We start from the raw sequence: 12546 nt of genomic DNA on the forward strand, positions 1-12546 counted from the left end.
TATTTATGTCTGTTTAATATCTATGGCCGGTTAAACCGCCTACTTCTTTAAGATTTGTGGAGTTCTTTGCAAAAGTATGCTCTGTATATAGATCCCTTAAAGGTTTATATACATCAGAAACTGGAGGAACCACAACCTTAAAGAATTTTAATTTCTGCTATTTACTTTCTGCAATTTGTGGATCTCCTCAATAGAGGAACCATCTTATTTATTTCTTGCATATTTAAATTCCTATATTTGTGGTTTTTCTTATCTAGGGGACCATCGTTATTTTAAATTATTTTACTTTCGGAATAATTTTTCTGGTGTTAATTTCCATAATCTTAGATCCTGGTCTATATATATATATATATATAATGAAGTTTTATATATTTTCTTCTCTTTTAATATACAAAGCATCGTTTTCTTTAATTTTCAAATTTATGATTATATGTATTGAAAACTCCGAAAATCGGTGGATTGACTGATGAATCTTTAATATAAATAAATATAATTACTATATATATATACATATATACATACATATATATATTTATATATATTAATTTAAACGGGTATTCGGGTCGGGTGTGGGTCGGATTATATCAAACCTGCCTCCATACCCGAACCCGAAAATACCCATACTCGATTACCTAATTATTTAATCGGGTCTAAAAATCCCTCCATACCATCTTCTATTCGGGTCGGACATCGGATCCTCCAACGGGTTCGGAGGAAATTGCCATCCCTAGTCATAGCACAGCTGTCAGCGCAGAGATCTCTTCAGTAAGAGATTCAGAGGTTTGGCCTAGAAGTTTATCCTAAGGACAGAACTCCCAAGTTGTCTAATCTGACAGTCCAGTCTTCCTTGCTAGACCGAATCCGTGGAGGGCAGCCGTCAGATGAACAGTTACAAAAATGGAGACTGAAGGATGAAGCCATGGGAAGTGTACTCAACTCAATGTCCGATGGTATTGCGAGATACAGAAGAAGGATGTGGGTGCCTAGTGTTGATTCGTTCAGAGAGGATATTTTGACAGAGGCACATACATCTCCATATTCCATCCATCTAGGGGGTACTAAGATGTATAAGGACTTACAGATGCTGTATTGGCCAGGTATGAAGCGGGACATTTATCGATTTGTATCTGAATGTCTCACTTGCCAACAAGTGAAAGCAGAGCATCAGAGGCCAGCAGGAATGCTTAAGCCACTCCCTATCCCCGAGTGGAAATGGGAGAATATCACCATGGATTTTGTTGTTGGATTGCCGAGATCAGTCAGATGATCTAATGCCATTTGGGTTATAGTGGATCGACTTACTAAATCGGCACACTTCTTACAGGTGAAGACGACTTTCTCCATGACTCAGTATGAAGATCTCTATATCTGGGAGTTTGTCCGATTGCATGGGATCACAGTTTCTATTGTGTCTGACAGGGACCCGAGGTTCACATCGTCCTTTTGGAAGAGTTTACATTCAGCTATGGTGACGATGTTGCTATTCAGTACGACATTCCACTCTCAGACAGATGGCCAGTCTGAGCGAGTGATTCAGATATTGGAAGATTTATTGCGAGCTTGTGTGATCGATTTCCATGAGAATTTGGAATCGAAGCTACCTCTAGTGGAGTTTACCTACAACAACAGTTTTCAATCATCTATAGGTATGGCTCCCTACGAAGCACTATATGGAAGGAAGTTCATATCTTCGATTCATTGGGACGAAGTCGGTGAGAGATCAGAACTTGGACCAGAGATTGTTCAGCAAACTGCAGACGTAGTGGTTCAGATCCGAGACAGGATGAAGACCACCCAGAGTCGCCAAAAGAGTTATGCTGACAAGAGGAGAATGGATCTCGAATTTTGCCGTAGGAGATCACGTATTCGTGAAGATAGCACCAATGAAGGGTATTATAAGGTTTGGAAAGAGAGGCAAGCTGAGTCTGAGATTCATTGGACCATTCGAAATTCTTGACAGAGTTGGGACACTTGCTTATCATGTAGCTCTGCCGTCGAATCCGTCCGGAGTAGATAATGTGTTCTACGTTTCGATGCTGAGGGAGTATATGGCAAATCTTTATCATGTTTTGAATTATGAGCCGTTGCAGCTTGCTCCAGATCTGTCATATGAAGAGAGACCTGTCCGAGTTCTATACAGAAAGGAGCGGAGACTTCGGAACAAAGTGACCAGGTTGGTCAAAGTCCAGTGGCTGAATCAATCAGTGGAGGAGGCCTCTTGGGAGACCGAAGCAGATATGAGAAGTCGCAACCCGGAGTTGTTTGGTAAGATTTAATTTCGAGGACGAAATTATTTAAGTGAGGGAGGAATTGTAGAGCCCAAATTCTATACACGTAAACCCATGTATTTATTTAATTGTTAAATTATTTATTTAATTTTAAAATGATTTTTTTGACGATGCATGATTTATGATTTTGCATTATTTTAAATTATTACATGTTTATTTGATGCACGTTAAAATGTCTTCTCGAGTTTTATGTTTCAGGCGAATATTCGAAGCGGGATCGGGAAAAGAGACCGGTGACGGTTTAGGTGATTTATGAAAATGCGGTATTTTATTTCAAGTCTAGGAGATTGATATTTTAATTGATTTTTGGAATTTTAAGCATTGTAAAGCCTAATTTAATTTATTAGATGATTTTAAGATTTTAAGCCTTTCAAAAATACTAAGTTGAGTAGTGAGGATTTTAAACCTTGTAAATTATTTTATTAAATCTTTTAGTGGGGTTAAATAATTAGGTTAGTAATATTTTATAGCTAATTATTTAATTAAGCACTTTTAGCCCTAATTAATCCTTTAATCACACACACACGTTACTCACACACTCATACACTGTCGGCTGCACACACTACACACACACATTGTGTTTTCATATTTTTGGAGGTAGAAAAGTAGGGCTCCAAGTTTCTTCCAGCAGCCACCCCTTCTCCTCGATTTTTCAGTAGATTCACGTTGGCTTTTTGAGCAAGAATCGTGTAGCAAGCGTCTCCCGGTCATCTCCCGTAATCCGCCGTGTCGGTATTCGTTATCTTCGTGCGTTCTTACGCAAAGGCATGTATATTCATTTATTTCTGCGTCGATCTTGTCGTAGTAAATATTTTGATGTGTATGGTGCGTAAAAATTCGTTTGTGTTATTCAAAGTTTGAGCGAAAATGTTTGAAATGATTTTGAATTAGTTTTTGGATCTCAAAAATTGAATCTGCTGTCATTTCGAATCCTGTGAATTTTTGTTTGGTTTTCTGGAAAAACTTTCAGCATATAAAACGTAGTACTTTTTGATACCTTCGATTTCATAGTAAATTCGTAATTTTTTTGATAAGAAACAGGTGAGTTATGATCATTCTCGTGTGACTGCTCAAACTGCAATGTTATAAAATATGTTCTTCATGTTTCTTGAGTTGTTCTGTGGTTGCAGGCTTTGTTGGGAATCGCCGGGTGATCATTGCTGCGTTTAGGTAGGTAACGGGTTGTGGTCAGACGTAATTGTTTTTTTTGTTTCGAGTTGGTATGGGTTTGATTACATTAGAAGTCAAATGGAAGCAAATGGGTAGAAGATGACATTTTTGGTGTTTGGTTCGCGCAGGGTTAGCGCCACAACGCTGTAGTTTTGTGCAGGGTAGTGTCGCAATGCTGGTTGGTAGCGCCTAGGCGCTTGACCAAGCGCTGCAGCGCTACACCTCAATGCCTTGGCGCTGGTTCAGGGGCCTTTGAGCTTCAAGTTTAGGAGCTATTGCTTCATTCAAGTAATAATACGTTGTTATGTTCAAGATTAGTGAGGGTTATATTAGACATTACGAAGTTTGAATAGGGAACGTTGAACTATGGTTTAAGAGAGGTCCGTGTCTTCCATTGCTTGGGAAATGTTCATACTCCATGTAAAGATTGTTTTGGGGTTCGAGGTTATGTTTTAGTATGTTGACTAAACGTGGTCAAGTCCCAAGTGGAAAGTCATAAGTTATTTAATTACTTCGGAGGTGAGTTTGATTGGTACGGTTAAGTCATGGAATTTAAGTGCTTGAATAATGTAGTAGTATGTATGTGCAGCAGTAGCCCAAGCGAGATCCAACGAAGCCCTCAACGCTATGTAAGTATGTTCGACGTGCAAAAAGAAGGTATGCGATTTGTCTTGTGACCAATTATGAACGGGTTTGAAAGCTGGAGAACTTGTCCGGGGAACTCTTCACCCTGGTAAAGCATGATCGGGTTATGATCAGGATTGAGAAGCGGTAAAACATTACCATGGACCAATCCACCCGGTAAAGCATGACCGGGGATCTTATGTACGTGGCAGTGGACATCCCTGCCAGCCCAGTATAGTGGTTTAGTCTGATCAGGCGTAATATGTATGAGTCACTTGCTTTGAAACATATCTCTACGTAAAATTATGATGATTATGTATGTTTAAGTATGTTTGATGCAAGGACGTTTATGAAAGTTTATGAAATGATGGCACGTCTATGATTATGTAATTATGTTCGGAGTTAAGTATGTATTGTGCTACTTTAAAATGCATGTGGATTTATTACGTATTACTCGTTATTCTCAGTTTATACATGTTGAGTCTTTAGACTCACTAGACTTGATCGATGCAATGAGGACGAGTTTGAGGAGACGAGAGGCAGAGACCAGTGAGTTGGCTCGGACTGGGCGGAGTACTAACCCGAGGACCGCTTAAGTTTTCAAGAAATTTTTATGCATGTTGAACTCATTTACTGTGATTTTAACGAATTACTTTATGTTGTTTTAAACAAGTACTTTTGCAAGCTAGTTAGTGGTGACTTGATGACACGAAAATAGTTTGAACTCTTTTATGTTTCAAATATTTAGACAAGCTTTTTATTTGTATTTCATTTTTGAGAGTTTATTTCTTATTTACGAAAATTTTTTATTTTTCCGCAAATTTTATGTATTTTAATGTACGATACGTTACAGGAGAGGTCCTCAGATTCGTTTTCCGGCCTTCAAACCCGTCACATAATTTGGCCACAAGATAAATCGCCTAAATCAAAAATAATTATTTTGCACGTGATACATATTTACAAACGTCGTGTACCTCGTTGGATCGCCCTACACATGCTGCCACAACCTCATAAATTAACCAATCAAACATAGTCCCAAGGATGCACTCGGACGTGTATGATTCTTGAATTAAATAAAATAACTTGCGACTTACCGAACGACTCAAGACTCGAACCATACATAGCCAACATCCTAACCTGCACCCAAAAAACATGAGCAAAAGCCCCTAGAAGAAAACAGCCCAAGGAAAGCAATATGACACCTAGACGCTTCTCACGACTCCAAGCTGTTGGGATCAGTTTGATGGGTCAAAGTGTTTAGAAGAGGGGTTGAATAAACACTTTGGGATTTTTGGCTCTTTCAAATGTGATTCAGTTTGGTGATAAACTGAATTCAAGATTCTTGTTGTCGATATGAATCGGTTAACTTGTTTGAAGTGCGGAAATAAACCAATTGATAGATTGAATAAATAATAAATAAGATATTAAACACAGAGATTTTTTTGGATGTTCGGAGACTTCAAATGCTCCTACGTCACCCTTTTTATCACAAGGATATGTTTTCACTAAAAGGCTTTGATTGATTACAGCAACTGTAATAACCCACTTCAGTTTGGATTTAAGCACTGCCAAACCGAAACTCTTAGTCTCTACTAACTTATCAATACTTCAAATTGATTTTCTTACTCAATAATGTAGCACAGCTGATCTTAAAAGATCGAATATATCAATGTAATGTGCTAGTGTTTTTGCTCAAATAATAGCATGAATGCTATGAGTATGACTATGAAGTGTGAGCTTTTCGTCTATGTAAATATTGCAACTGATCTTGGATGAGTAACTGGATCTTTCAATTGTTCTCTCTTTCGAAAATTATTAAATCCCTTCTTACTGAACTCCTTAGCTATTTATAGGTTTTTACTACAATGGTAACATCGAATGCATTAATTAATACATGTCCTTTGATTCGTCTTTTTTGAGTATGCAAACATCCCTCTCTCAATCGTACGATGTTGCAGTCTACTGTGCGCTGATTATTCTGTCTTTGGTATGATTTTTCGGTTTTCAGTTAAGCTAACTGATAACGTGTCAAATTGATCAGAAGTTAGACTATTCGACTGATCAGTCGAACTGACTTAAAGCGTCCTGGTTAGTTCCAACTGATAATTCATTCCGTTGACTTACTAATTCAGTTAGATAATTATATCTTTGTTCAATTTCATTGCATCCGATCATTTATCTCATTAATCCACAATTTGGATGATTTCATTTTTCCCATCTTATCCGATCAGTTATATAGTTCAAGTTTAGCAAATGACGATTCTTATTTGTCAAACTCTGAAACTTTTATGCCAAACACATGCCTAAACAACGCGAACCGTACCTTAACCAAGCCCTAGACTAGAAACTTAGACACCACTTAAACCCATAGTTGAGCCCTTTCTAGCCTAGCCCCTCAGCCCAGCCCCTAAACAAGCCAAAGCCATGACTGCCCTTTCTCACGAGCCTTCCTGTGCAAAGCTGCACATTTTTTGTTTCAGCCACCTACCCAGCAAACCGGCCCATGAACCACCCCATCTAGGCTCACCCTAGGACCCTAAGACATGCCCAAAACCATAGCCAACAGCCTCTAAACAGCCCATGCACTGAACCGCACCTGCAAACCACCTACAACGCCTTACATGCACCCAAACCTGCGCAGCTGTAGTTTTTCTGGTTCCGACGCTTTACCTAGCCAACCAAACCGTGAACCACCTTAACTAGGGTCATCCTAGGATCCTTACAGACTGCCTAAACCATAGGCCCGAGCCCAGGTCCAGCCATACGCCAAACCCCATGCTCGAAACCGTACCTTATCACCTGCGCAGCTTGTGCATAAAGCTTCTTCCATGTGTCCCAGCCATGTCTCGCCCTTACCAGCCATCAACCATGACCCAAAATCCGAGGCCTAGGGTCGAAGAGGGCGGGGGGTGATCGCAGATGCCATGAGATTGTACGGACAATGAGTGGCTCCTGGCGGACTTCTAGGAGAAGGGAACATGAATGAACCGATCTCACACCGGAATGAGAGGTATTCCAAAACTGTTCCGGTATGGGACTGTACAGTTGAAAATGACTTAAAAGATTGGATTGGTACTATTTATATCAAGAAGGTGCATCTTGTTTTCGGTAGCTCATCACATAAGAACTCCAAAGTTAAGCGTGCTTGATTTGGGACAATTCTGGAATGGGTAACCACTTGGGAAATTTCCTAGGGTGCATGTGAGTGAGGACATAAGCATGCTAGAAAGATTTGTCTTGGTACAGCAGAGACAGTCGTCGAATCTGGGGCGTTATAGTTGATATCAGAGCCGACCTTTCCTAGTACAGTGTGGTTCGGGGACGAACCAAGCGGAAGCTGGTGGGCATGTGAGGCCCAGGGCCAAAGAGTGCGAGGGGTGATCGCCGGTGCCATGAGGTTGCACGGACAATGAGCGGCTCCTTGCAGGCTTCTAGGCGAAGGAAACATGAATGAATCGATTTCACATCGGAATGAGAGGGATTCCAAAACTGTTCAGGTATGGGTCTGTACAGTTGAAGAGGACTTAAAAGATTTGATTGGTACTACTCATATCAAGAAAGTGAATCTTCTTTCGGTAGCTCATTACATAAGAACTCCAAAGGTAAGCGTGCTTGATTTGGGACAATTCTGGAATGGGTAACCACCAGGGAAGTTTCCTAGGGTGCATGTGAGCGAGGACATAAGCATGCTGGAAAGATTTGTCTTGGTACAGTGGGGACAGTAGTCAAATCTGGGACGTTACACAAAACACCCCTAAAGCTTACCCATAACCAGCATCAATGTCCCAGGAGAGACCAATCAAAGCAGCAATCAGAAACGTGGGGGATACGGGATTATCGTACATGTTTTGAACCAAAATCAACACCAACCGTGAACCATCATACATCTACTTTAAACCAGCAATTTTCATGCATAATTTGTATCAAAATACATAATATAATAAGTTTGATGCATAAAGAAAGTATTAAGACATGCTTTTGCGTTTTTAAACGCTCGAACTGTCGAATATCGTTGCGGGGAAAATGGTTAGCGATCGGAGCAACGTTTCGGTTGTTTATCTTGTGCAAAAATGGCGTGAATCAACCGTGTTACATGTGGGTGATTGATCGGTGATGATAAGACCAAGAAAAAGATGGAAAATTGAGACTCCTAAGCACAAGAAAGCACAATAAAGAGTTTTTTTTATGCAAAGAAAGGAAGAAAAAATATACAAAAAAATGACAACATTTGAAATTTTATCAAAAAAATTGAGAGAATCAATAAAATTTTAAATGATTTTTTTTAAAAAAATTGGAGGCCCCACCAAGAGAGGCTTCCTAGGTTGCCTCTCCCTGTAGCTAGCCCTACCCTCGATCGAATCGAGTTACACACCCTTCGATAATAATCAGCCATTTTAAGTATGGAGTCTCATGATCAAAGTTCATATATTGATGGACAAAATAAAGAACACTGAATTGGGTGAAGAGAGTGATTTGAAGCGATTCGTTTTGTTCAAGAAATATTTGATATGGTATTTGTGTGGATGTATTACTATGTTACTCATCTATACTTTATATGAAGTACGATGCTTCAAGTTTCATCATTTTTTTCCCTTGTAAAAATACATCCGTCAAGCCACAAAATGAAACTCATTACTTATAAATGACAGTATCACTAAATATCTTCTCAGGTACGGTCAATTACTTTTCACCAAACTCATCCCAACTTAAAGATGATCGACATCTTCGGTCATACAAAGCCTCGAAAGGAGCCATACCAATAATCACTTGAAAACTGTTATTATAAGAAAATTCTACTAATGGTAAAGCTTCCTGCCAAATTTCTTTGAAATCCATAATTACAGCTCGAAGAAAGTCCTCGAGTGTTTGGATTGTACGCTCTGTCTGACCATCTGTCTGAGGATGATAAGAAGTACTCATCACAAGTCTTTTGTTAGGATCGGTTAATAAGGGTGAAATGTTTGAAAAGGAGGTTGAATAAACACTTCAGCTTTCGTAGTCTTTTTCAAAAGTGAATCATTTCTTAGAGGAACTGATCCTGAAATCTTGTATGTCTATATTGATCCATTAACTAATAATAGTAGTGCGAAAATAAACTAAAAGATAGATTGAATACTTTGACTAGGGTATCGATAACTGAATGAATAAAAAAGATGGACACGAGGATTTTTATGGATGTTCAAAGACTTCAAATACGCCTACATCACCCCTTCTATATCAAAGATAGGAATTCACTAAAAAACTTTGATTAATTATAATGGAATGTAATAATCAACTTCAGTTGAGCTTAAACAATGTCAAAATGAAACTCTTAGCCTTTCTTTTCACTTACCAGTTGATAACTGAATAGCTCAAATAAGTAGCCAGAGTGCTACGAATAAATCAATGATGTGTGAGCTAGAATTTGTGATTTGCAAACTGAATAGAGACTTGAAAGTAAATCGCAATTGACTGAATAACTGATTGAGCTTGTAGTTCGTTAGTGGCTGTTGTCTTTCATTCACTTTTTCTGTTCAATTCACTAACTGCTTCAAGAACGAACTTCTCATCTATTTAAAGTCTTTGATCATAACGGTCACATTGAATGCATTAATTAAAGATATCCGTTAAGTCATCTTTTAGTTGACGTAGATAATCTTTTTCCGACAGAGGTACTATGTATCAGACTGTTATGCTTTGGTACGGACTGTTAGTTTCTCTGCTGATATTCAAATTTCAACTGATGACATGGCTAATTGATCAAGAGTCAAGCTGGTCGATTGATCAGTCCAGCCGGTCTATGTCAGTTCTAACTGATTTCCTTTCAGTTAGAACGTTCTAGTTCAGTTTTGATTGATTAAGTTTAGCTATATTAGTTCTGCGAATATTATTAGTTCTAGTCTTCAGTTCTTTGTCAAACTCCAATTTATCAGTTTGAGACTTATTAATACTTATAAGAACTTAAGTTTATTTACTTCAGTTCTTGGTCCGTCTCAGTCCGATAAGTCTCCTTCAGTTCAGTTATGTTCTTTCAGTTCAGTTACTGGTTTAGTTCAGATCTTCTGTACGGTTACTGTTCAGTTTGTCAAACTCTGAAACTTATAAATACCAACTAGTTTCATCTTTTCGGTATTTGACAAAACTTGGAATTCTGAACTGTTTATTAAGATTGTCTGCATTAACTGACTTAGATTTTCTAAACTCATGTGTAGATAAAATAGTTCTTCAAAAATGTACAGATTCGTACAAAATAAGAGCAAAATTTTCATTAATTTTGAAAGTGGTAAGTAAAGATTCGTACAAAATTTTCAAATAAAAGTTACAAAATATATACGCTCCTCAGATTTTATAACTGATGCCGAACACTTTATCATTTCTTGGCTTTCTTTTTGCTGGTCCTTTATCAGTTGAACTGTCTGGTTTACTGCACTTCTTGTTGGTCTCTGCTGTCTTCTTCTGTTCTTCCCCTTTTTTGTCAACACCCGCCACTTTGGAAAAGAGGAAGAATGCTGAACTGACTTGAGCGGATACTTCAGCTAACTGATTTTGTACAATATCAATCTTCTTTGATAGACTTGTGTGCATATAGTCAATAATGTTGCTGAGTAGTTCCTGGGAGGTGATCAGTTTAGGAGTCGTAAATTTTTCTCTTTTCATCTTTTCAACTATTACGAATAAAGCAGATACGTCTTTGGTTAGCTTCTTTAAGTCTTTCGTTGTATGATCTTTTATAATGTCTAGACTTAAAGAGTGAAGTAGTTGAGTAGACTTGACTTGAGAGACTGTTGACCCAAGATATGTCAAACTAGACATGATATTCTCAAGCATCACATCAGTTGCAATCGGTATTTGAGGATAGAAGGTTTCAGCAACAGCTTGGACTTTCCCTTTCCCTTTCCCTTTCCCATTGAAATCAACAACTGCTAACTGTCCAGGGCCAACATCTTGGTCCACATCTTCAGCTAACTCATTAACTGCTTCTTCTTGTACAGATAGACTCTGAGGCTGATCTTGATGGTCAGATGATGCATTTGATGCCTCAGCAGTCTTCATCCCAGCCGAGATGAGTTGTTGGGTGGCTTCTGAAATGAAGAATGTCTCAGGAACCATCAAGCTATAGGAGATCGGTTCCTAGACTGATTGCTTGGCTTCAATAAGAATTATTTGTTCAGTTCCCAACTGAACTTCTTCTGTTTGTACCTCAGCTTCAGTTGCCGGTGCATTTACTAGCTTAGCCACTTGTTCAGTAACACCTTCTTCAGCAGCTTGCTCTTCCCTGTACTCCTGCTGCATTTCTTCAATGACTGATAGCAAGAGCTCATCCGCATTAGCTAAAGATAGATCTTCATCAGTGTATGTGGTGATATGAGCTGCTGGATCAGAAACTGGTAGAACTATATGTCCGTTGGAGGTGGAAGATTGAGCTTCTTTATAAATAAGGTGACGAGCTGTATCGTGAACCTTTTCAACAACTGGTTCGGTTTGAACTAATCCAGACTATTGTAGTGGCTTTGACTGCTTTCATAAGAGCTGACTCCAGGGGATGAAGTGCTTTAGAACTTGTTTCTTCTTCAGTTTCTTGGCAAGGGTTACAGTCCTAAACTGTACCAATTCGTCATAGTGTTTCATATTCAGCTCAGCATAATCATTAATTTCCTCCATTATAAGATCAATATGAGTTTGAATTGAATTGTGTGGTCATGAGCCTCTTCAATCATCTTAGCATTTCCCTTTGGATCAGCTAGGGCATGCGATAGATCCAGTCCGGAATCGATTGTGTCCACCTCTTCTTTGATTAGCACTCAATTCGATCGTGCATGTGTAAGTATGGTAGGGCGAACAAATGTAGTGAGAGGAGCTGGGATTCCAGTCAGTCGGAGAGTCTGCCATAGATAAGTCCCCCTGACAGACACTCATGAACTCTCTCTTCAGGCGGCCCCTGACATCAGCTGGGAATACTTGTCGTAGAATATCTCCTTGAACCTATCCCATGTGAGGGTAGCCAAGTCCACTGCATGAGCGGCTCCCTCCCACCATAGGTACGCTTCATCCCTCAACATATATGTGGCGCACCTGACCCGGTCGCCATATCTCATCTGCAGATACTCAAAATGCAGCTCTAGTGATCGAATCCATCCCTCTGCCAAGAATGGATTAGTGGTACCCCCAACCTCCTTCGGGTTGAGCCGTCTAAACTGCTCATAAACATCTGTCTGTGGTCGGGGTGCCTACTGGGCCTATTCCATAAGCCTAGCTATCGCCTCCAGTACTCAGGTAGATGCATCTCCTAGCGACGGTGGTGGCGGAGGGCCTTTGCCGCCCCCAGGAATCTCATCCTGACGATCTGTACTAGGAGCGCATCTGGGAAGCATGATATCTGAATACAGTCCAAATTCTAAACGTAACTCATTAAATCATAAAAACAACTAAACATGCACTGAAAATCATCGTAAAATGTATATCATGTAAACATGCAGGTGATAGC

The sequence above is a fragment of the Primulina huaijiensis genome, chromosome 17 (genome assembly GCF_012295235.1).
Source record: "Primulina huaijiensis isolate GDHJ02 chromosome 17, ASM1229523v2, whole genome shotgun sequence".
In the NCBI taxonomy this organism is placed as follows: domain Eukaryota; kingdom Viridiplantae; phylum Streptophyta; class Magnoliopsida; order Lamiales; family Gesneriaceae; genus Primulina; species Primulina huaijiensis.